At 33.9% G+C, this 25865-nt stretch overlaps 1 protein-coding gene across 5 annotated transcripts in view; it reads right to left on the minus strand.

Moving 5' to 3' along the window:
• LOC138701339 (protein qui-1) overlaps nucleotides 1-25865 on the minus strand; it is a 1858863-nt gene that overhangs the window by 198334 nt on the left and 1634664 nt on the right. The window lies entirely within an intron of this gene.

The raw sequence follows: 25865 nt of genomic DNA on the forward strand, positions 1-25865 counted from the left end.
GGTTAGAATGAAGTAGATATGATTATGGTAATAGTATAAGTTGTAGTAATATAACTTGAATTAGTATTAGTTAGAATGAAGTAGATATGATTATGGTAATAGTATAAGTTGTAGTAATATAACTTGAATTAGTATTAGTTAGAATGAAGTAGATATGATTATGGTAATAGTATAAGTTGTAGTAATATAACTTGAATTAGTATTAGTTAGAATGAAGTAGATATGATTATGGTAATAGTATAAGTTGTAGTAATATAACTTGAATTAGTATTAGTTAGAATGAAGTAGATATGATTATGGTAATAGTATAAGTTGTAGTAATATAACTTGAATTAGTATTAGTTAGAATGAAGTAGATATGATTATGGTAATAGTATAAGTTGTAGTAATATAACTTGAATTAGTATTAGTTAGAATGAAGTAGATATGATTATGGTAATAGTATAAGATGTAGTAATATAACTTGAATTAGTATTAGTTAGAATGAAGTAGATATGATTATGGTAATAGTATAAGTTGTAGTAATATAACTTGAATTAGTATTAGTTAGAATGAAGTAGATATGATTATGGTAATAGTATAAGTTGTAGTAATATAACTTGAATTAGTATTAGTTAGAATGAAGTAGATATGATTATGGTAATAGTATAAGTTGTAGTAATATAACTTGAATTAGTATTAGTTAGAATGAAGTAGATATGATTATGGTAATAGTATAAGTTGTAGTAATATAACTTGAATTAGTATTAGTTAGAATGAAGTAGATATCATTATGGTAATAGTATAATGTGTAGTAATACAACTTGAATTAGTATTAGTTAGAATGAAGTAGATATGATTATGGCAATAGTATAAGTTGTAGTAATACAACTTGAATTAGTATTAGTTAGAATGAAGTAGATATGATTATGGCAATAGTATAAGTTGTAGTAATATAACTTGAATTAGTATTAGTTAGAATGAAGTAGATATGATTATGGTAATAGTATAAGTTGTAGTAATATAACTTGAATTAGTATTAGTTAGAATGAAGTAGATATGATTATGGTAATAGTATAAGATGTAGTAATATAACTTGAATTAGTATTAGTTAGAATGAAGTAGATATGATTATGGTAATAGTATAAGTTGTAGTAATATAACTTGAATTAGTATTAGTTAGAATGAAGTAGATATGATTATGGTAATAGTATAAGTTGTAGTAATATAACTTGAATTAGTATTAGTTAGAATGAAGTAGATATGATTATGGTAATAGTATAAGTTGTAGTAATATAACTTGAATTAGTATTAGTTAGAATGAAGTAGATATGATTATGGTAATAGTATAAGTTGTAGTAATATAACTTGAATTAGTATTAGTTAGAATGAAGTAGATATGATTATGGTAATAGTATAAGTTGTAGTAATATAACTTGAATTAGTATTAGTTAGAATGAAGTAGATATGATTATGGTAATAGTATAAGTTGTAGTAATATAACTTGAATTAGTATTAGTTAGAATGAAGTAGATATGATTATGGTAATGAGTATAAGTTGTAGTAATATAACTTGAATTAGTATTAGTTAGAATGAAGTAGATAAGATTATGGTAATAGTATAAGTTGTAATATACGGTAACTTGAAATAGTAGGGTAAACATTGGTAATTTCGTGATAATTTCATGAAAACTAATTTAAAATGCAAATGTGTAAATATATCCTTATTCCGATTTTTTCATCTGAAAGACGATAACTTGCTGTACAAATCTGGAGACATAAAAGATTGGCTACGTTCTTGAATATGTGCCAAAAACCACTTTTACAACTTAAGCTGAAAGGTTGGTTATTTCGTAATAATCTTGGTAATTTCGTGATATTGCATTGATAATTTCGTGAGAGGTAGAAGAATTGCGGAAAAATTCATTAAAGTCAAATGAAATTCTCATTTATTGTTACAAGACATCAAACATAGTAATTCTGTCTAATATTCATAGCAAGAAAACATAGAAATACATATCAACACATAATAAGAATGAAATCAAAGAAACAATTGAAATTGAAAAGGGATCTTCTTTGCCCTGAAAGGGTGAACACTTTTATTACGGACTTTACTATAGTCTATATTACTAGGGTAACTCCAAAATTAATGCATAACGTTTGTTTAAAAATTATATTTTTATCCTACAGCTTTTTTGGTATTTTGACAGAATATAGATGCATCCTTAAGGAACAAAATGTCACTTTTCCACATAATCCCCGTCCCTTTCAACTGCCTTACGTTACCTAGGAACGAGGCCCTGTAGACCAGCACGGTAAATGTCTGGACCAACACGTCTGAGCCACTCTTTAGCAGCGTGCACAAGGGAGTCATCTTCTAACCTCGTTCCGCGAAGGGATCCTTCAGTTTACCAAAGAGATGGTAATCGCATGGTGCCAGTTCTGGACTGTAAGGCGGTGGTTTCAATGTTGTCTACCCGAATTTTCTGATCTGGTCTGTGGTCTTGTGACTGACATATGGCTGTGCGTTGTCGTGCAATAGCAGAACATCCTGCTTCTCCCGATGTCGTCGAACACGACTCAGTCGAACTTGAAGTTTCTTGAGAGTTGCAACATACCCGTCAAAATTAATGGCGGTTCCGTGTGGCATGACGCCCACAAGCAAGAGTCCTTCTGAATCGAAAAACACAGTACCATAACGTTTCCTGCCGAAGGTGAACTTTTGAATTTCTATTTCTTTGGTGAATTTGCATGATGCCACTACATTGTCTGCCTCTGTCTCCGGTCCAAAATGATAGAGCCATGTTCCATCTTCTATCACAATTCTTGCAAGTAATTCATCTAGCACTTATCATTGACACTTAGCATGATAACAAATCAAACAGAAGCTACACTGAACCCATTGCGTCTCCGTTTTCTTTTTTGTTATCACATCTTGTCTTCAGATTTCTAAAATTCCTATTGTAATACAATTTTTAAAATAGTATAAAATGTAACACTTAATGCTCAACAAAATCTCGCCTCAAACAGCTAAGATTTCTATCAGTAAAGCTAAGTCTATATGGCGACTACAGATGTATATAAAATTCCAAAAACATATCCTAAAATTTCATGAAGATACAATAAATCTTTGTGCCAAATATCATATGCTTACCTTTAGTAATAAGCCTGTAATGTAATTACAAACATCCACAAAATTTGTACGCCTGAGAAGTCGACGCAAACTTGCTCTCTCCAAACATAGAAGCTCACTGAAGCAACTACAATAGTCACACAAAGCTTAGCTGTATGTTTCTGGAAATGGACAACATATGCAATCCCTTGGCGGAAATTTGGATCTCGTAACACCATTGGTTAGTTCACAAAAGAGCAAAGAAAAAGTATCACGAAATAACCACTGCCACGAAATTACCAATGTTTACCCTATTAGTTAAAATGAAGTAGATATGACTATGGTAATTGTATAATTTGTAGTAACAGAGCTTGAAATAGTATTAGTTAAAATGAAGTAGTTATGATTATGATAATAGTATAATTTGTAGTAATAGAACTTGTATTAATGCTAAAGTATGAGTAAAGTTAGAAGACAGGAATCATATTTTTGGTACCGGTAGTATTATGGTAGTTAAAGAGCTGGCAGAGGTAAGACTCTTTAGTATTAGTTACTTTAGTATCAATTGTTAAACTTTTGTAATGCTATTTTCTAGTACTCGAGATAATGGGTACGTAGTAGTTCTGGTAGAATTAATGGTAGTACCATTGACAGTTTGAGAGACGTTGTAATAGTAGAAACTGTAGCATTTGTGGCAAGAGTTGTTTTCTTTTTGCAAGGTATTGTATAGTTATAGTGATAAGTTATAATTTTCACAATTCAATATTTCTAGCTGTAGTAGTAATAGTAGTAGTATTAGTAATAGTATTTATGTAGTTAACACATTAGCGCTCAGTGGCAACTTTATTCGCCGTTTGTTTTAAAATGTTGTAATAAATATAATATTAGGTTGACATTATTTTTTTGTGACGGAAGTTTCCAAGAAATTTTAGCATCTTCTGATGTCAATAGAATTTTTTTTAGTATTTTTCCAATACATGAACGATGCATAGATCAGATTTATGTCAAAAATGTAGAAAATTAAAACCAAAAAAAGTTCTGAGCACTAATGGCTTAAATATTAATGTAGGGTAAAGAAAGAATTAATATGTTGAACTAAAATCTTGTGTTAAATAATCAGTAAGAAGTAGTTGTTGTGAAAAAACTTATTTGTGCGTATGCGTTATATAAAGTGAAATTATTTCTCGTATGGTCCTGTGTATAATCCGGATCAACTTACTTAATACCCTAAGGGTGCAACCTAACAATTTTCCCCCCATTACTACATAAGCTAGTGGATTATGGTTATTTTCTAGTTTGCAGGTTGAATTTTCTTTTGCCAACTTCGTTTCGATTTTCGGTTCTGAGAAATACTACTATTGGTGTGCTTTTATAATTGTTATGTTGCAGTAGTGACACAATTTGTCAGTAGTTTAAATTCTGAAAATTCAAATTGTTCTAGATTTCTGGGCCGATTACTGGAAGCTAGTGAAATTTGAACATACTAATAAGTAATTAATATCAGTATTAATATTAATACATAATAGTTATTGTATGTGTTGCTTTGTGTTGTGGTTACAATTCAAGATTATAGTCAGGTAGGCTAAGTGTAAATAAATATATTTTGTGTGATACAGGCCTTGGGTAATCGACAGAAATATAATTTCTTATTTTAATTAATTTCTTTTGTGTTTAGACTTTTATTACAATAATGGAGTAAATATTATTAAGCATATATTTCAACGTGACATTCGTTTTCGGAAGTAGTACTAATCATTTCAAACAAAATACATATTTAGGTTAGGTCTCATGAATCGTAAACTGTTTAATCAAAGCAATGAATTTCATGTTGTAAGACAAAATAAATTTTAATATTAGATCATACAGTAATCTACCAACTGCTAACATAATGTGCAAGAGGTGCAGAAGGAAAATATAGCTACTCTTTCACAAATTATTGTACTATTTAGAAAACACCTCCCCAACATAAAGATGAGATGAGGTAAATAAGCAAGTCATCGTTACTGTAATACTATATTATTATTATTATTATTATTATTATTATTATTATTATTATTATTATTATTATTGTGATTTTACCATCTTTGGGTGATATCTAGTATCGTTGGCAACATTGAAGAGACGGCCAAATTAGCCTTTTAGTAACTACTCTTACGCGATCCTCACTTTATAATATTATTATGAAAATGAAACAAGGCCACCAGAGAATAGGCGGCCTATATTGTAGGAAAAAGTGAAGTTAACATTGGGTTAGTTTCGGCTTGAAGCTGAGAAAGGTACAGAATCCAGCATAGGGCGTTGTTAACGAGCACCCGGCAACTGTGACAGCTTTAAATACAGTGGGAGCGACACATATTGCCTTCGTTGTGGGAGGTCGAGTTGGAAGAGGAAGTCGCATGTTCCTGCGGAGATAACCACATCACTCCCTGCCGCCACACGTCTCCATTAGGTCATTTCGCCCCGGCAACAAGATCAACACAGCTGTGACAATGTCCTCTCTGTCAGTCAAAAGAAGCTGGACATTCGGAGAGATCGTCTGTTCACTAGGCTTTGTTTGAATTTATAAGAGTTCTGTTTGTACAGTCGTGACTCGGTCAACTAGTTGAGGTTTCGTCAGCAGATAGAGTTTAATTTAACGACTGACAGTTCATTGAGCACCCATGAGGAAAGCCTTTACAGTGCACAGTTCCTCTACTAATCTACATGTTACTTTGTAAATACTATTTACTGTTACTAATACGCTAATATTGTTATACAAATCTGAATCAAAGTTAAATGAAGCCTCATATACGGTACAGGGTAATTCTTAAGTAAATGTAAATATGAGATGGGTGTAAATCAGCAGTAAATGCTACACTAAAATGCCCTATAACACTTCTTCTAAAAGTGCTTTATTTGAGAGTTAAACAGAACGATCGTGGAGGATTAGCTGGTTGGCCAGCCAGATCACCGGACATGAAGTTCCTGGACTTCTACTTATGTGATTGTCTGAAGTCACTGGGTACGTCACTGATATGCCGGACAGATCAGAAGTGCAGCGACGAATTAAACGTAGCTGCAAAAGGTTTCTAGTGAGTTTGAACGCGCAATGTTACATCACTAAGGCGACGAGGACGTATCTGTCTACGTCATGATGTCAAAGCAAGCGCATTTTTCTGACCTTGACGTCGTGCGCCGGCATCAAGCGCTAGGTATGGAAGGAGAAATAAGCAGGTTGTTGGATTAAGAAAACAGTAGTGCACAAACTTCAGATGGAACGTGAAATTTTATGTCGTTATTTTTATATGGCTTCTTTCTGTTTGATATTTTCTATTGTCTGTAAAACAAAAGTACTGACACCAATTTCTTAATATTGCAGTTGTGTTGTAAATGTTAATAACATAATAAAGAGTCAAGAAGAAATATTCACATAAATTTCATAGCAGTACAACTATACTGTACTAAATGAATGAAACATCATTCATAAAAAAGTGATATCCCAAAGAAAGAGATTGAGTATGACATGATAAGTTGGAATTGATATTGATGGTATCTTTAGCCTTATAAAAGTAATCAATAAACTAATCAAAACAATAGTATAGTATAAAGCAAAGTTACCAAGGTATATGTTTTAACTGTCACCAATATTATATAACAATACTCTAATCCAATTATGTTTTTAAGGTGATATTGGTGCGCAACTTCCTATCATCAGGATATTTAATTATTTTCTCGAAATGTGCTGAAGGTATAGAGCTACGTTTTTACAACACATGAGCAGATATATTTTTGTTTATGATATAACAGTAGTTGCTTTGTTAATTCATTTCCTTACAAAAATTTTCCATGTGAATATTTTCAAAATTCGTAATACACTATCTTCAGTAAGGCTACTAAATAAACATACCTGAAAATTTCACTTTTCTGTAAAAAAGTTGAAAAAATATTCCTTTTAAATAAAAAGCAAACTTGTGAAAAATCAGCATTAAAATTAAAACTTACATTGTTATAATGCACTTCTACTTGTCAGACAAATCTAATAATTAACATGAATACGGTTTTAATAAGTTCTCTTCCCTTTATCCATTGAATCAGTGCTGGCCATCCTTGTATATAGCTCGACCAAGCGGCATATACTACATCTTTCCTCTGTCTCTTTCCTTTCCGCTGTAAAACACTCAGGCTCTCCTTAACTCTAAAGCGCGCGCTTGCTCCTATGGGCATCAGTTGACATGACTGGTGTACGTGATCAGGTAAATCGCTTCGAATACTTATTATGTACTATGTCATTGGGCGAAATTACTTTAAATTTGTGCTGAGAGTTTTACTTCTCCTTTGTTACATAACTCTGAAGTTGCGTTAGGGCGTGGGTTCGATCCCCGCTTGGGCTGATTACCTGGTTGGGGTTTTTCCGAGGTTTTCCCCAACCGTAATGTGACTGCAAGGTAATCTATGGCGAATTCTCGGCCTCATCTTGCCAAATATCATCTCGCTATCACCAAATTTGGATTAAGGTTAAATGCAGAGAAATCGCAAGCAATCGTAATGGGACATAATCGTCTATGAAGCACTCTTGATAGTAGTACTATACCACATATAATATTGAATGGGATTATTGTTAAATACAGTGAAACAGTTAAAAATCTTGGCATTTTTATGGATAGCGATCTAAATTGGAACACTCAAGTAACACAAATTTGCAAAAAAATATTTTCTCAACTTCACTCCTTGTTTCATATGAAAGAATTTCTACCTCTTAGTCTAAAAAAGAATCTTATTCAGACGCTTGTAATGCCTCATTTTGATTCTTGCGATTTCTTGCTAACTAATGTAAGTTCACTCTTAGCTGAGAGACTACAACGTGTTCATAATGTGTGCATACGATTCATCTGCAGTACTCGTAAATTTGACCATATAGCACCTTCCATCCAGTTACTTTCATGGGTGCGTCTGAAGGAACGAAGAACAATACATTCACTGTCTCTTCTGTTTAGAATCATGCATACTTCTACTCCGAATTATCTGTTATCGCGCTTTCAATTTCTTACAACTCTTCGAAAGTGACATCAAGCACTTCTTTCTATCCCTCATCATAGAACGTCTTTATACTCATCTTCCTATACTGTAGAAATACATCGCCTCTGGAATTCGTTACCTAATGACGTCAGGGACTGCCGGACTTTATCACAATTCAAAATTAAATTGGAAAATTTTGTCTTAGTTAATGTTTTTTAGGTATTGCTAGAAGTATTGATTTGTGTTTTTTTCTTTTTCTTTTTTAATCTAGATTAAAATTGCAAGTTTGTTGTTTATGTTAGTTAATTAGTTAGGATACAATTCATTATGATACTTAATCACTCACTTAAAGTTTGTGTGACTGCAACCTGTGTATATTTTTGTGTGGCTTTACTTTGTTTATAGTGTTTTTTTTCTCTCTCTCTTTATTTCTTGTGTAGCTTTACTTTCTATATAGTGTATTTTTTCTGTTTATTTCTATTATTGTATTTGTATCCCTGGTGTTGTGGAAGAGAAGGCCTGATGGCCTTAACTACACCAGAATAAATGAATGAATGAATGAATGAATGAATGAATGAATAAATAAATAAATAAATAAATAAATAAATAAATAAATAAATAAATAAATAAATCTCATCGACGCTAAATAACCTAGTAGTTGATACAGCGTCGTTAAATAACCAACTAAAAAACCTTCAGAAAAAGAGTTATAAAACGTTTTAATAATGTTTCTACTGCTACATTACACCCAGAAAATATTTACATTTGCTTATGGATCACCGGAAGTGGAAATGATTAATCTGGAGACTGAAGGAGGCAATAGAATACACTAAATAAACAAAAGAACCTATTCTCCTAATTACAAACATTTCACTTATGTGGTTTACTGCGAAGGATGGTTGGCCTTACTCTTGAATAAGTTCTAGCCATCCGAATTCCTTCACCTAGAAAGCGGGAATCGAACCAATGTCAGAGTGAAGCTCTGGATCAATAGGAAAACACGTTACCGATTCAGCTGTGCCGGTAGTTTTCTGTTTTTATAACAACATAAAAAATACGTTACTGGTATATATTTACAGAAGAAATAATTTAATTCCCAAAGGAACTAAGTCCAGATGATAGGTGATGCGGAAAAATTCAGCATATTGGAGCATTTTGTCCTCTTGAGGATCAATATGCGGAGCAACATAGAAATTCAGAAGCACCTCTGTAGCATCAGCCTACTATCCGTAATACGTAACTTATGAGCCCTCAGGTAACCGAATCATGTGCACGGATGGGAGATCAAAGACCGGATCTTCAGATGTATTTAAGCTTGCATCAGAAGGTTTTCCATGAATCAGAAACCCTTCGGCGGTCATTGAGCACACAACCCAAGCGTTAGTGACAAGTGGTTCTGATACGGCAATTTGCCTAGAAAGGACGAATGTTCAAAGACTGTTTTCCATCATTACCTTTGCAAACTACTTCAGAATTATTTTATAAATTTAATTTTCACTAAATTATATTGAAGAGATAATAATTATTCTATTCACCTTTAATTTTAATATTAAGGAGTTAATACATTTTCACTATTATTACAGAAAGAAGTTTCTAAAGTTCATTTTTATTAAATGGTACTGGAGTTAGTAATTTCATTTTCTCTTAATTTTAATTTCATGGAATTAGTACATTTTCTTTTCGGAACGCATCTTAAAAATCTGCTCAAGGATTTCTTGTATTTTCAAAAATATAATCTATAGTAATGACACAAGAGGTCTGAGATTTGCCGATAGCTTAGACCTCGAGTGACATTTATTAGGATTAGTTCGTGCATAAAATAAAAATGTAAATAATATATCCCTAAAATTACCTCACAAGATGTTAACAGTTGTATATTTATGAATACTTAACCTATTCAGACATTGTGAAGTCGAAATAGATGAATAAAGATTACTGCAATAAAGAAATTCAATGTTTTTTTTTCTCTCGTTATTTATACTCCCTTTAACATCTCTGGTCATATGCGAGTTAATCTTCTATGTGAAATCCGAAGACTTGTGTACTATTGTTGAGTACTGGTTCTATTGTTGTGAACTAGATGGCGACTGCATAATATGTATTACTGATTTCTTATGGATATGCTTTCGGTGATGAATGAGGCCGGTGATATTCAGGGATGTTTTTTTTGTTTGTTTTTTTTTTTAATCCAATGCCACCAGGTTGTCTTTTCGACATTTCTGGTCTTCTCTCCTGGCTGTGGCTTAGTTGTAACCCACTTCTGAGGTTGGGGCGCCTGGAAGGCGGAGTTACATTACCCCGATGATGTGATAGGATGATTGTGATAATGTGGTGCCAGGAGAGGTCTTAAATCTAAACTTAACCTAAATTCCAGACCATGGACGAACACAGGAATAATTCCTGTGCTCTAACCGGGAATCGAACCCGGGACCTCATGAACTATAGCCAGAAGCTCTGACCACTAGACCATGGGGCTGGTCGATATTCAGGGATGTTGTGGCCTTTGTCTCACGGTTGAGGGAAAACCCTGAAAAACCTCAACCAGGAAATTTAACCCTACCGGGAATCGATCCCGGGCCCTCTGCGTAAGAGACCAGCATGCTAACCTCTACACCACAGAGGTGTTCAAATTGAAAGTTATTCAGTAATTCCAATTGAAAAAAGCGAAATACAGGTTTAAAAATGTTAATTACATGTATTGCGCTTTTCTCTTGTTATTATGGCAAAGATATTTTTTCATTATCTGCTGAAATCATAATTTAATTTAAACATTTCATAGTATAATTGAGGGACGTTTTCACAAAACTCGTTATCTACAAAACCTTGTTTTTTTTTTCAAGAGAGCTCTGTTCTAAAATACACAACTGTAGATACCGAGTTTTGAAAAATCTCTTTTATTTCAAGACCAATTTACTGATATATTTACCAACTTTAGCTTAATTCTGAGAGCACCATTGGATTCTCCTGACCCAAAAACATAAGGATACGCTAAAACCTCAAAATCGAAAAAAAAATGTAGATAACGAGTTTTGTGAAAACGCCCCTCAATTACAAATAACCTGATTAACACATTAATTAAATGCACTATTGTTATGAAGGAGTGTCATTTTATAGACATGGAATTAGAAGATGAAGATGTAGATGAGGAAGTAGGATTTCGGACTTTATTTAGTACAATGGATTCATGCTCATTGATTTACGTAGAAACAGTTGGCGACACTGACTAAACAAAAGAACGATCATGCGATAAATTGATAGTGATAAATCGAGCTGCAAAAATTATCGCGATAGGCTATATGACTATATTACCTATTGCAACCCATAATTGAAATAAGGATGTAAGCTTATCTGGTGCTCTACTAAGGGGAATGAAAACATTTCACTTCCCAGTAATGCTAGAAGCTGAGCTACTAAAAATTCTTTCGACAGGCGCTAAACAACTTTGAGTAACGGACTATAAAATCTACATTTGTATCACCCAGAGAGTGACTTTTATCATTCCTAAGTTTTTTCCGACGTAGATCCCAGGCACAGACAGTAGTGATATTTAATGGAAACTATATAGAACGTTACGTAGTTCAACTGACAAATGAATCTATATATTCATAAGTTACTTCTGACGCTCAGTTTGGCAAGAACAGCATCCCCCGTTTTCTATATTGTTTGAGATTAAACTGAAAAGAGTCGATGATCTGATTTTTAAATACATAGGCCTATATGAGTGATAGTCTTTTATAGTACGGCCTAAAAAATTCCAGCATCATGCACTGACTCTGCACACACCAGAGATTATAAATGTTACAACAAATAAAATTCAGTAAATTTAGATTAGAGTGTGAAGATCGTGAAATCGATCCACCTCTAACAATGCAAGGCTTTGGTAATTTCGTTTGAGAAAAGTACGATCAACGGCGCTGAAATCACAGTAAGGACCTCGGATACAGAACTGGCGCGAGAGGAGTGGAAAGCATGGGGAAAGCGTTGGTTCCCCGTCCACAGTCCACCGGCGTTGAATGACGTATCTGTGGCCCGTACGCAATCACATAAGACAGACACTGAATACAAATCCCCTCCCCTACCACGTCAATGACGCGGGGATGGAAGGAAGGGGTGAGTGACGTATCCGATGAGTGACGTAACGCCACAATTGTCGCCCAGTTCTGCAAGCCTGGTATGGACAATCATCCAATTCACATACACTCCTATCTTCCTGAAGTAAGTCTGTACAGATAAATCTCTACAAGTCTTTGCATGTATGGGGCCCTTTAGAGAGATCGCAACCTACGTAAATTAAATAATTTACTTACTCAGCCCCTTTTAATCTCAACTACTATTTTAATCCTATTTGGATAATCTCCAGAAAAATTAAGTGCCTGTATTTTATTTTTGAGATACATTTTATAAATATTAAAATGGTACAATGAACGACAGCAGCCATTTGAATATGTAATTGTAGCAGGTATGAACCTAAATTACACAAACATACTTTGCACAGACTAATGTATAAAGAAACAATATTTCTGTAATGCAGCATTTAGTACAAAATAAAATCATATAAATAGAAGAAGAAAACTATTTAATACTATCTTATTTACAAATTATATTTACATAAAATAACTTAACTCTCCATAATAACCATTTAGTGTAATGCGTAATAGGTAGTTTTGTAGAATGCAAAACGTTATTTTTTTGTTGAATAATATCATTAAAATTGAAGAGTGTGATTCGAAAACAGTCCAATTTGGCCATTTCTATGATTTACACACACACACACACACACACGCACATACACACAGATATATATATATATATATATATATATATATATATATATATATATATATATATATATATATATATATAAGATTTTTTTTACACATCTATGTACTACAATTTTGTGTAGGTCAACTACAATATGCTTGTAAATTGAATTCATATGTTTGTTATATATTGTATATTTCTGTATAGCTTAACTGATGAATTGCTGTAAATTGAATACTAGTCTGTATAGCTCAACTGATTGTATTGTATTGTACAGTATTTATTAACATTGCATGGTATTCATACATGCTTACAGTTAGAATATGGAACAAGTTAAAAAACTTAATACTATTATAAAATCTTAATTTATAGTCACAGTCTAGATGAAATATATACAGACGAGATTTACAATATAGTCTACTAGTACAACACATAGTTTTAGTATCAATTTCATGAAGTGTTATTGAATGTCATGAATTCACCTACAGAATAGAAGGCGTGAGAAATTAGGTACTTCTTTAATTTGGCCCTAAATAATTTTATGTTTTGAGTTTCATTTTTTATATCGATAGGGAGGCTATTAAAAATTTTTACTGCCATATAACGCACTCCTTTTTGATAGCACGATAGACTTGCCGATGGAGTATGAAAGTCATTTTTTAACGTGTATTTATGCTATGAACTGCTGAATTAGTTACAAAGTTTTCACGATTACATACGAGGAAGACTATTAATGAAAAGATATACTGACAAGCCATGGGCATTATTTGTAGTTTTTTGAAAATAGTCCTACACGACTCCCTAGATTTGGCACCTATTATTATTCTAATTACTCTTTTTTGTAATAGAAATATATTGTTACTATCTGTGGAATTTCCCCAGAATATTATTCCAAAACTCATTACCGAGTGGAAGTGATGAATTGTTTGTGCTTATAAATAGAATTAATCTACTTCATATGAATTGTATAATTTGTATGCTTGTAAATGTAATTAATCTGTTTAGTATGTATTACTTTGTACAGCGTGGCTGATGTGTTTATGCTTGTAAATTGAAGTAATTTGCATTATAAGTATTATCAATGTTTGTATATCTCAAGTGATTGAATTGTTCATGCTTTTAAATTGAATTAACTTACTTGCTATGTAAGGGAAGGTCGCCAATTATGGCCCCCTTTACATTTTTGCATATAATGGAAAAATTAAAATTTTGTAAATTAAAAAAATTACTCATTATTTTTGCGCATTAATTCCAGTATTATAGGAAAGTAAAATTATATTTGTTAATTAGTGTAAAGTAGCAAATTATCAAGTTTTTGCAATCACTACAATTTCCGGCCATGTAATGAGTAGCTCCAAATATGGCCCCGTCAATATTATTTATTTTTAATGGAACAAATTTATTTTTTCAGCGCATTTATTTGAAGAATAATTATTTCGGTTGAAAAATAAAACATATTAAATGAACACACAATCAAAGTCAGTAATTTAGCTCACACAAATTTTGTATATAAATGTTTTTTAATTGGGAATTTTCCCATTGCACATTTTATCAGTCCATTTGAAAGTGTTTCTGCAACTAATCCACTTTTCTCCTTTTTTATCTTCAGAATATCGCTTGTGGCAAACAGAGCATGTAGCATCAGCATCATCTTCGTCGTCGTCATTATCGCTCTCTAGAATATAATCACTCTCTTCGTCATCTGTTGAGACGTAGACATTATTATCCTACTCTTCATCGGTGCTGATTGGTTAAGAAGGTTTTCGTTTGCGTTTAGAGCTTCCTGGATTAATTAGTTTTGTAATAGCTGCCACTTCAGGCCTTTCCTTCAGGAAATCGGCATTCGTAAAAGTGTTTTCGTTCAGTTGGAATATGCAGTGGTTGTCATTGTTGCAGCTCTCGCGTTAACTCCGGCCTATGATGGACCCGATTTTATTATGGATAACAACGCAGTTTTGATGTGCATTCTAGCCACTTATCAACTTCATCATTGTTTACGTTGTTAATTGCAACCACCATTTTATTTTTATCCCATGACTTTTTTTTTCGATATCTGAAATAAAGGAAACCATAATGTAAAATGAATATTAAGTAATCGGGTCCAAATTTCGCCCCGGGGCCATATCTGGGTTCATGAAAGGGGCGGTATTTGGCTACTTCTCTATTTTCAATATGGCGGTACACTGTGTTCACCACGGTGGTTTATATACATTCAAGGTCAGATATGTTAAAATGCTATAATAAATCCTTACACAGAACAAGTAGTTACTTTAAACAATGACTTTTCATAAATATAGTGCAATTATTAGAATGATGCATATAAAAACTCACCTCTATCCAGAAAATGTAATGCTTTACCAAGAGCGTAAACAGGTTATTAAGACCACTACAACGCAATAACAATAGTCATAGTATCCAACTGTAGTAGTCCCAACGGTTACCGAAACATTGCACCACATATTTGCCCAGATATAAAGGGGGGCTATATTTGGAGTCGGAGCCATATTTTGAGGTTTATCCCTATTATATTATACAGCTCAATTGATGAATAATTGTTTAGGTTTGTAACTTTAATAATCTGATTGTTACGTACTGTATATTTTTTGTAGAGCCATCAACGTAGCTCCCGTTTGGTCTGATTGAATGGTTGATTTTTTTCCGAGGTTTTCCCGAGCCGTGGGAGCGGATGCGGGGTGATCTATGCTATGGCTAGTCCTCAGCCTCACCTCACTTCATCTCGCTAAAGAATTGTAATGTAAAATTTTGATTTGTTCCATATCTTAAAGCATCAATGCTAATGTAAAATCTAGGGAATACATTAAATGAAATGAAGAAATTATATTTTAAGTTTATTTTCTTCCAAAACAACGCCAATCCTTGTCTAAAACTTTGTGTTGTGCATGTCACCTGAAAACTCACTCATCCGTAGATCGGTGGATAAAAAAAAAAAACTAGCCCAGTTCTTACATTAAAATGGACTGAACGCGTTTTGGGATTAGACTCTTCAAATTGTATCACCTGCTAAGCGAAGAAGTTTCTGTAGCAAGTGAAATGTTTTATAGGAAAACGAAATATTCTGTAGTACATTTTCCTGGGCGAGAAGTAAGATGGCACGACATGCTGCCAGAGCAATTTGTCCTGATGAGAATGAAAGCAGAATGCCAGCCAGCGCGGGAACTCTGGGCTAACAGCGTTACAGCCAACGCCCCATGTCCCTGGCATTTATTGCTCTGTACACACGACACTCTCAATACAGACCAAATTGAAATTCGAACTAAAGCAGAGGTGACAAGAGGAGTCGTAAATCACATCTCACCTACACGGGGCCAGAGCCGCAGAAACTGCGATCTGATGCTCCGTCTAACCGCACGCAACACGTGGTTAACCGCCAGGGATTAGTCACGTGATGGCGTCACTACGAGCAGATCCGTGGCTAACGAGAAAGACAGGCTTCGGCACGAATCGGAGTCACGTGATTATGCATGCACGGTAGGTACTATTTAAAGGGTGTAATTGATATCTTGTTATTTGAAGTGTTCTATCAGTGAGGAAGTGTGTTGTGTCAGTGAAGTGTGTAGTGTCAGTGAAGTCTATTGTATAAGTGAAGTGTGTTGGTGTCAGTGAAGTGGCTGTGCAAAGTATTTGAACAGTGAAATGGTTAGAAGTGTTAGTGAAATCAGGTAGAATCAGTGCAGTGAGTGAGTTGACAGCGAAATAAGTGTAGTGCCGAAAGGTACTTGTGTAGGTATGAACCTGTCACACTCGTGGGTCTTAGTTCGAACTTAGGGTTAAGATACAAATTAGATTTACTTTAAATGTTATTTTAAGTGACCATGCTTCATTTAATTTAGGATGCTCCTTGTTGTTGTTATTATTATTATTATTATTATTATTATTATTATTATTATTATTATTAATTATTCTTTTTATTAGTTGTGTTTATTATTGATTGTCATTATTGAGTGTAATTAGTTACCACTGCCACCGGGTATATACCCATTTGCAGTGTGAATAAATACATATATACATATATAAACTTGCTCAATGTTGGCAATATTATGACTAAGAATGTGACGTCGTGCGTAGCCTGTCTTTCTAGTTACCCATGGATCAGACCTATCGCTTTGAATCTTGCAACGGAATAATGATGTGTGGTCTATGTGACATGCCAATACGAAGGAATTTAAGAATCCTAGGACGAAAAAGAATTGGGAGAGTTCCACGGCAGCTTGTAACAACTTGGATAGTGACTAGAGGAGCAAATTCCTCGGATTCCGTCTTCTATATCGTTTCCTTAACGAATGCTTAATTGTTTTCATGTTACTCCGCAGTAGAGTTGCGGTTAAGGCGCTGCGCTGCAAGCCGGAAAGTCGCGGGTTCAATACCCGATGGTATAACGGATTATTTTAATTAATTTACGGCGGTGTTTGTCAAACCCTTTCCACAACGGAACTCCATTTATCCTATAGTTCAACTGTGGGACTCTCACAGTTGTATAATCAATTTTCTTTGTTTCGCTATTATTATTATTATTATTATTATTATTATTATTATTATTATTATTATTATTATTATTCACATAAACACTGTTGGACTAAGAAGTCAGTATTTATTGACCAGCAAATGTATGTGAAAGGTTAGGGTGACCAGATTCACATCGATAAAAAAAAAGAGGACAAAAAGCTTCAAAAAGGAGGACATTGTTCGAAAAAGATGACAGGAAATATGTATTTAGATTTAGGCTTAAGCCTATATTATACTTTAAATTACGTCAATATACAGTACAAGTTTAGGCTTATATCATACTTAAAAGTATGTTAATATCTATTTTATTACAAAATAATCATGATAAAACACAAAATAATAATAATAATAATAATAATAATAATAATAATAATAATAATAATAATAATTTTACAGTTAGGTACATACGAAAGTAAAGGGAACTATAATTATTAAAGAGGACAGAAAAAAAAAATATATATATATATATATTTATATTTAGGCTTAGGCCCATATTGTATTTAAAATTATGTCAATATCTATTTTATTACAGCATACTTATGATAAAACTTAATAATATAAAATGATATTACAGTTAGCTACATATGAAAGGGAACTATAATTATTATCAAAAGGAGGAGCAAAGAGAGTTAAGAACATTGGCAAAGAGTATATTCCGTCGATACTTCTGCAACCTACTTGCAAATTGCTTGAAAAAGGCGGCAAATCAGATAGTTTCAAAATATCAGGCATACAACTTACTAAAAGGAGAACATTTCTAGATTTTTTTTAAATTCCGCCCGGACCCCAGACAAAGGCCTAAAAAGGAGGACATGTCCGGCTAAAAGAGGATTTCTGGTCACCGTATGAAAGGTAAGACAAAAATCCAACTTCAGGTAAACAGAAGCGATACAATTTCACAACAGCGTTTACAGTATGTTTATGTTTATGTGGTAAACGAAAGAAATCTGATTAAGACACAATCTTTGAAAATATTACCATGTTTTAATGCTTTTCAATTTTGTTAATTATTTTATGAAAAAAAAAGAGGATTAGATAAAATGTACGTCAGATAAATTTTGTTTAGTTTTGTGCGTATAATCAGAAACTGACTAAAAAAAAGTCTGGGTTCCTATTTCATAAATACTAAGTTTACCTTAAAATGACCTTCATAACATACTCTAAATAAAAATTATTCAGCTTTTCCACTTCAAATGTAGAAATGTTTATTCAAAATTATATTTTCACAAACGTGTTTTTCTACAGGTGGAAAGTTGAAATTCTGCTTTTGCATTTAGTCTGTTTAGGTATTTTGTTTCGGTGGACACATAAGCAAAAGTCAGTGATAAAAGTGAAAAATAATAAATATTATTTTCCAGTGTAGATGTTTAATAATAACGATGATAAAATAATAATAATTATTATTGTTAAAAGATTTATTTTATGACGCTTTTTATGAACAGCGATGGTTATCTAGCGTCTGAATGAGATGGTGATAATGCCAGCGAAATGAGTCCAGGATTCAGAGCCAAAAAAAAAAAAAAAAAAAAAAAAAGATAGCGCTGAAACTAACTAGGTTTCGGAGAATGACGCACACCACCTCGAAACTAGTCAGCCAGGTAATTTACAATAATATTAACATAGTAAAGCAGTTATTACTTGTTCAGTGAAAATATGTTTATTTTGTGAATGGTAGCTATTGGAGGAGCAATTAATAGTAATCTACCGATAAAAATCAAAGTTAAGCGATAATTTTATTTATTTTTTATTATTTATGTATTTATTTATCTATTAATCCATTGATTAATTAATTTATTTATTCGTCTTGTACAGTTAAGGCCTTCAGGCATTCTCTTCCACTGAACGAGAACTAACTACAACAAACAATATGAAATACAGTACAATTATGAAACTTGTACACCGCTGGAATTAAAAAATGCTTCATAAGGGCAAATCTTAAGGAAACTTTTCAGGAAAAAATTCGTTACTATAGTCCCGTAGTTCTAATTTCCGGCAGCCAATCACGTTGCATGTCGGCTACATTTAAACGTGTGCGTCTTGTGATTCGCTGATGAAAATGTTACGCATTTCCTAAGGCTGGATAAATACTTAATATAATCGCCCGCCATTTTGGCTCTTTCGTTGGCGTTCGCAGAAAGCACACGAGGACGTTATTTGCTGCTCAATTATTTGCTGAATTACAGTGCGTTTGATTTATTATCATAGGAGCTACGACATGATAATATTTAACGGTGTGGCAAATAGATTCCTCGTCTGGTAGCTCGGCAACGAAAGAACAAAAATGGCGAACTATACTACCTACCTAGCCTTTATAGAGCCTTGACTTCCTAAGACGTAAGCAAAGATGAGGAGTCACGCCGGGAATAACAGCGTCGTGACTATAACGTTCAAAACACTCAGATATTTAATATCTGGGGATTCCATAATTTCTTAAAGTTTTTATTAGAGTAATATTTCTTGTATCATACCCACATGTAATTCCACGTACAGTTATTACATGAAAACAGTTTTATGTTATGTTTCTACTTTCATACTGTATTGTTTTCAAACGTATCACAGAAGTACATAGCCTATACGTTTTATATCCGTTGCAAGTACCTGATTTGCTTGCTTTAAGCATTATTAAATTGTAACGGCTTTTAAAAGAGTAGGAGGTTGTACGTCATTTACATTATTTTTGTAATAATAGTAGGCTCATAAGAATTTCAGAAAAAAAATTCCAATATAGTGTAGCTTTAGAGCTAGAAAATGAGAGAATTGTGATAAAGTTGCGAAGATTTAATTCATAGACTTTGTTAAACTTCACAAAAAATAGTTAACTTCTCAGTTAATAACACAAAAAATGTGACTGAAATTTTTAATTAAAGCCTTTAGAAGAATTTTAATAAAAGCTTCAGGATCCCCCTGGGAATGTATATAAGAAATAGCGTCATAAAAGTGATATTACGTAACACGGAAAAAGAAAGACAGTACACAACCGCGTACAAAGGTCTTCTTCATAGTAGGGGAGAGTGGGGAAATGCGAAAGACTTTTCACTAAGTCGTAAATGACAACTTGTTAATAAATACTTTTGTAAATTCCTATCCCGAATGTAGTGGAGGAAACCTTTCTTTATAGTCTGCAGCGATCACCGAGGAAAATCTTATATACTTCACTAGGTAGGCCCGTATTTGTTTTACCAAACTCCTGTATGGGGCAAAGTGAAAACCTATATAGGACAAAGTGAAACAGTCTAAATGAAGGCATAATTTTAGAATATTTATAGGTATTAAAATTATGGGAAAATGGATTTAATGTATGTTACAGTATTACTACTTATTAGGACCTATTATTATACTTATTAATCATGTTATATTCTTGAAAATGCAAGATCGCGAATAACTAATTCCCATATTACGTGTAGCTACAGGAGACTTGCCTTTGGACATCTCTGAAATTTTGAGTAACATTATAGTTCAAAGAATCTGATGAGTGTTTTAAAAATATATTTGTTTATTAATTTATTTTATTTATGTACTCCTATAAGTTAGGAGGACTGTGGACCAGAATAGGACACAAAAGAACACGGTGGAAGGACGCAGTCAACCAACTTTGAGCGGCAGCAACAACCAGTGCTAGTGAAATTGTGGACAAAAAAAAAAGCTAGGAATGTAAATACAGCATCAGGTCGGCTCTTCTGATGGTCAAGACTCGAGTTACCGCTGCCCAAGCAGGAGGCCTTGCCCCATTGGGGATTTACGGCTTTTATTATTATTATTGTTATTATTATTATTATTATTATTATTATTATTATTATAAGCCTATTGAACCTATTACATTTCATGGTGCTCGCTCATTTAGTATTACATGGGGGAGGTGCTCAATTTTCAAAAGGTTGAGAGTCGGCCTGGTTGGCGAAGTGTGCTTAAATGCGACAGGCTCACGTCAGTAGATTTACTGGTATGTAAAAGAACTCCTGCGGGACAAAATTCCGGCACACCGGCGACGCTGATCTAACCTCGGCAGTTGCGAGCGTCGTTAAATAAAACATAACGTTTCAACATTTTCAAAAGGTTGAGAATCTCTGGACTAGACCTTAGTGAAAAACAAAAAATGAGAAATAATAATTTTTATGTCTTGAGTCACAATGCATTTCACAGTATTGAAGCTCAACAAAATGAGCGGATTTTGATTATTATATATTAGGCTTATTTTAATTATTGACTATTATTATTATTATTATTATTATTATTATTATTACTTAAATATAAACTAACTAGCACATATTACTCATGTTCTGAAGTTGAAGGGCAGACTCTGCTACTGTTCTACATAACCATATGAATACGAGTAGGTTGATTCTTTTATTTCACCTGCAATTCTATTTTGCAACTGAAAAGTTAGAAAATAACGTGCCGCGTAGAGCTAGTAGAAACTCGTTAAAAATCGCCGCGTCTGTAATTGCTTCATTGTACATGCTAAAATTTCTGTTAGTTGATACGATGCTTTAGTGTCAGTTTGTTTCTACGTACAATGGAATAGAATAATTTCTGTTCAGATACTATACTTTGTTCCATAATGTCTGACAGGAGATGTAAACATTATCGGGAGAAAAGAAGAGAGGCGTCATTGCTATTCAACCGATGGCTGAGGTCTCACTCCGCTCTTGTCTTGAAGTTGGGCGAGGGTAGAACGCTTCAGACCGACCAACTTCAAGTCAAGCGTGGAATAAGATCTCTGCCATTGGTTGAATAGCTGTTATACTTCTCTCCTTCTCTCTCGGTAATGTTTACATCTCCTGTCAGACATTATGGAACGAAGTATAGGTACATTTTGAGAATATTTTTAGATACTTATGAAAGACTGTTCCAAGACAAGTTGTAAAAGGGTGAGAGGAATGAATAACAAACTCATTAAAAAACCTGGGCTCAGCTGGCCTGGTTGTTAGTACCCAGTAAGGGCCACTGTTAAGGGTTACAGATACTGCTGCCTTGAAGTTCGTCGTTACTTCGCTACAGGAAAGCGATCATGTTTTGTGTCTAAGATAGTACAATTCTTCCATCCTTTGGTTTGGGGCAAGAAGAAATAAGCTCAAGGTTCTGCATTTTTCACCAAACGAAAGAGTATATTTTTTTATCAACAGTAATCTCACTAGAGGCTTTGATTTTATCGATAAATCAAAACTCGAGTGAGATTTAATTGACTATTACACGATTAGAAGAAAGTATATAAAGATTAGAAGTAACGAAGTACTCCAATACAATAAAATATTAACTGACTTACTAAAATACAACTGTCTTCAAATGTATTATTGTACTATCTCAGCAATACAAATATTACGCTAGATGCATGCTAGATGGCAGTGGTGATTATGTGATGAACTTCGTAGACGGTTACTAGTCAAGAAGGCTTTGTTGATTCAATTTCATTTTTATTAAAACAGTTGCATTCCACTTCAATTATCCGGATCCCAGTAATCAACATCACTTTACAGATGATTTTCAATAAATCTTAGTATTAAACAATCTCTGATACGTGACAATCCATAATATCATATAGCAGAAGCTATAACATAACCTAAATAATATAAACAAGTGTTAGAAAAGTTTTAATTAGGGATGATGAAATAAGCAAGAAAAGTTTTGCAAATCTAATCTTTCAGGTGAAGCTCCCAGTAAAGCAGATTTGAATAATTTAAAGGAAAAAATTGTTCCGGGGCCGGGTATCGATCCCAGGACCTCTGGTTGAACGTACCAGCGCTCTTACCAACTGAGCTACCCGGGAACTCCACCCGACACTGGGAAAAGTTGAGACGGTGTCGGGTGGAGTTCCCGGGTAGCTCAGTTGGTAAGAGCGCTGGTACGTTCAACCAGAGGTCCCGGGATCGATACCCGGCCCCGGAACAATTTTTCCCTTTAAATTATTCAAGAAATGTTTTAATTAACGATGATGACATAAAAAATAAACATGAATAATTTTAAAAGAAACAATTATTGAAAGTACAATTTTCAAATTTGAATGTTTTAGTGGTTGGTGGTTCAGTTGATGTTATATTGGACGTGTGCATGAAAGAAGTGAACTCGTTGATGTACATGGTGTATCCTTCAACTTATTCAGGATTTCCGAATGGTGCTCTTGATTTAAGAGCAATTCCACGTGTAACTGACTGACATTTACAGTACACTTTGACAGCAAAATGTTTGCCTAAATTGTATAATGGGTTGAAATTAGACTGTGTCACCGCAGGATTTTATAGAGGGAAGTGTACACTTAAGATAAATATAAAAATAAACGTCTTTAATAGGAAAAGTATACTATTTATTTACGTCCAAAGTGTGTGTAACAGACTGACATAAATGTCAACTCTCTCTTCGGGTGAACATGGTTCTCCACAGATTTCTCTGAATTGTCATTGCTGATACAATTTTGCAAATTATAGTTCGGAAAGGAAATTGTAATCTTCAGTTTAAGTTGAAAAGGACCTCCAAACCACGATTAGTAATGGAGTTATGGCCGAAAAAGTGATGTGTAACAGACTGACCTCATTCTGTAACTGACTGACATCTCTGAATTATAAAATGAAGTTGCACTTACAGAACCGTAAATAGTACAAAAAAGTAGTAAATTAACATAACGATTAATTTAAATGACTAATATATTTTCTTTCTTTCTTTCTTTCTTTCTTTCTTTCTTTCTTTCTTTCTTTCTTTCTTTCTTTCCCTGAGTTTAACCTCTCCCTTGTAGGTTCATTTACACGACCCACGCCACACGGGCCTTACAGGGCCGCGACCTGTCGGGAGAGGAATTAAACTGTGGATCACATACATACTTTTTTGACCACACAAGGACATGGAGGGCCTCCCCGGACGAGGGATCAGCTCCGATACAACACAAACATTGAAGACATTACACAGCATTCACTCACACATATGGCCGGACTTTCAAGAGGTACAATCCCGGCATTTGACTGGAAATAACTGAGGAAACCATGAAAAACCTCAGTTAGGATTGCCGGCCCCTGGGATCGAACCCCGGACCTCCCGAATGCAAGGCCAGCCCTCTACCACTCCGCTAGGCCGCTCGGTTAATATGTTTTCCAGAATACAAAAATTAGTTTGCTTAACCATGCATCTTAAATGACACATATTAATGCACATACAAGAATTACATAGGCCTACTTAATAACATATATAGTTCTTTCTCTGTGATTAAATACTGTATATACAAGCCATATGCATTGGTGTTTAATTTTAGGACTATAAGAGTGTCACAGCAACCTTGACAGCGCTTATCACTCTATATGACATCAACTCCCCAACGTAAGACCGTATGTTACGTTATTCAAGCGCGTTCCTAATCATCTGGCACTGACCTCCTTATCGATTACGATAAGGTGACGCAGATCACAGTGTATATTTCCCATGCCTATGGCTGTTATATATTATGTTCATAATAATAGATTAGAATGTTGAGTTCTACTTTTAGATTGAATTTGGACCATTGGAATTAAACACGTAGAAGCACTCTACGGCACTCGTTGACTCACTTATTTAGTCTAACAAGTATGTACGGCAGGAACACTGTCAATATGTCACTTGTTAGTGAACAAACTTTAGTTTCTTTTCACACACGAAACCTGTGGACCTTTCGCACTGATTGTTCACAAGACAGTTGTACATATTCTACAACATGGGGATCTAATACTTTCACGTAATGAACTCCATGAGCTGCCGGAATAGGTGCAAGATGTTCAAATCGTTTTTCGAGATACTATTTTCCCTCGTCTATCTCAATCTGTGCTACCTCCTTAACAATAATTTGGATGTTTTTATTGCTCATAATGTTACAAAATTCTGTAGCGCTTTGTATCTTCTTCCCCGATTTCGCAGGCATCCATGCCATCCTTTTTACTTGGCCTCCAATCACATCCACAGCCCCTTTGCCATGATGTGACTGAAAGAAGTTCCATTCTATGTTAAATTCAAATATGCGAGCAAGCAATGTCATATTGCTCAATGTTTACTTCTGTTCAAAATGACTCGCTGCTTTATCTGAAAATATTTTTACCACCTCAATGTTCGGAAGAATCGCCAAAATTTCCGAAAACATTTTTCATAGACAAACATTCACTGCATAGCCTATTTGTCATGTGCTACATAATCTGACACTAATGCAGACGATTTCTTCTGAACTTCCCTCTCACCTTCCTGTTTAAACCAGGCAACAGCAGTAAATATTGAGACCTGCTTATTGCTCCAATGAGCTGCCTGAATCTCATTTCGCTTTTTTCAGGTATAATTACTGCACACTTATCACCAGTTCACGTATAACTTCACCAAGGCCTTCCAAGTAACTAAGCACGCTGTGAGAATGAACAGCATAACAGCTGAGAGCGCGACATGTCAGTCACTCACAATGCCTCTGCGGAAAACGAAATCACTTTAGAAGAAAATGTTCTAATACTTTTTTATTGGTCATGTAGCAATAACGCAGAATACCAAAGGAAATTTTAAT

The sequence above is a fragment of the Periplaneta americana genome, chromosome 6 (genome assembly GCF_040183065.1).
Source record: "Periplaneta americana isolate PAMFEO1 chromosome 6, P.americana_PAMFEO1_priV1, whole genome shotgun sequence".
Lineage (NCBI taxonomy): Eukaryota > Metazoa > Arthropoda > Insecta > Blattodea > Blattidae > Periplaneta > Periplaneta americana.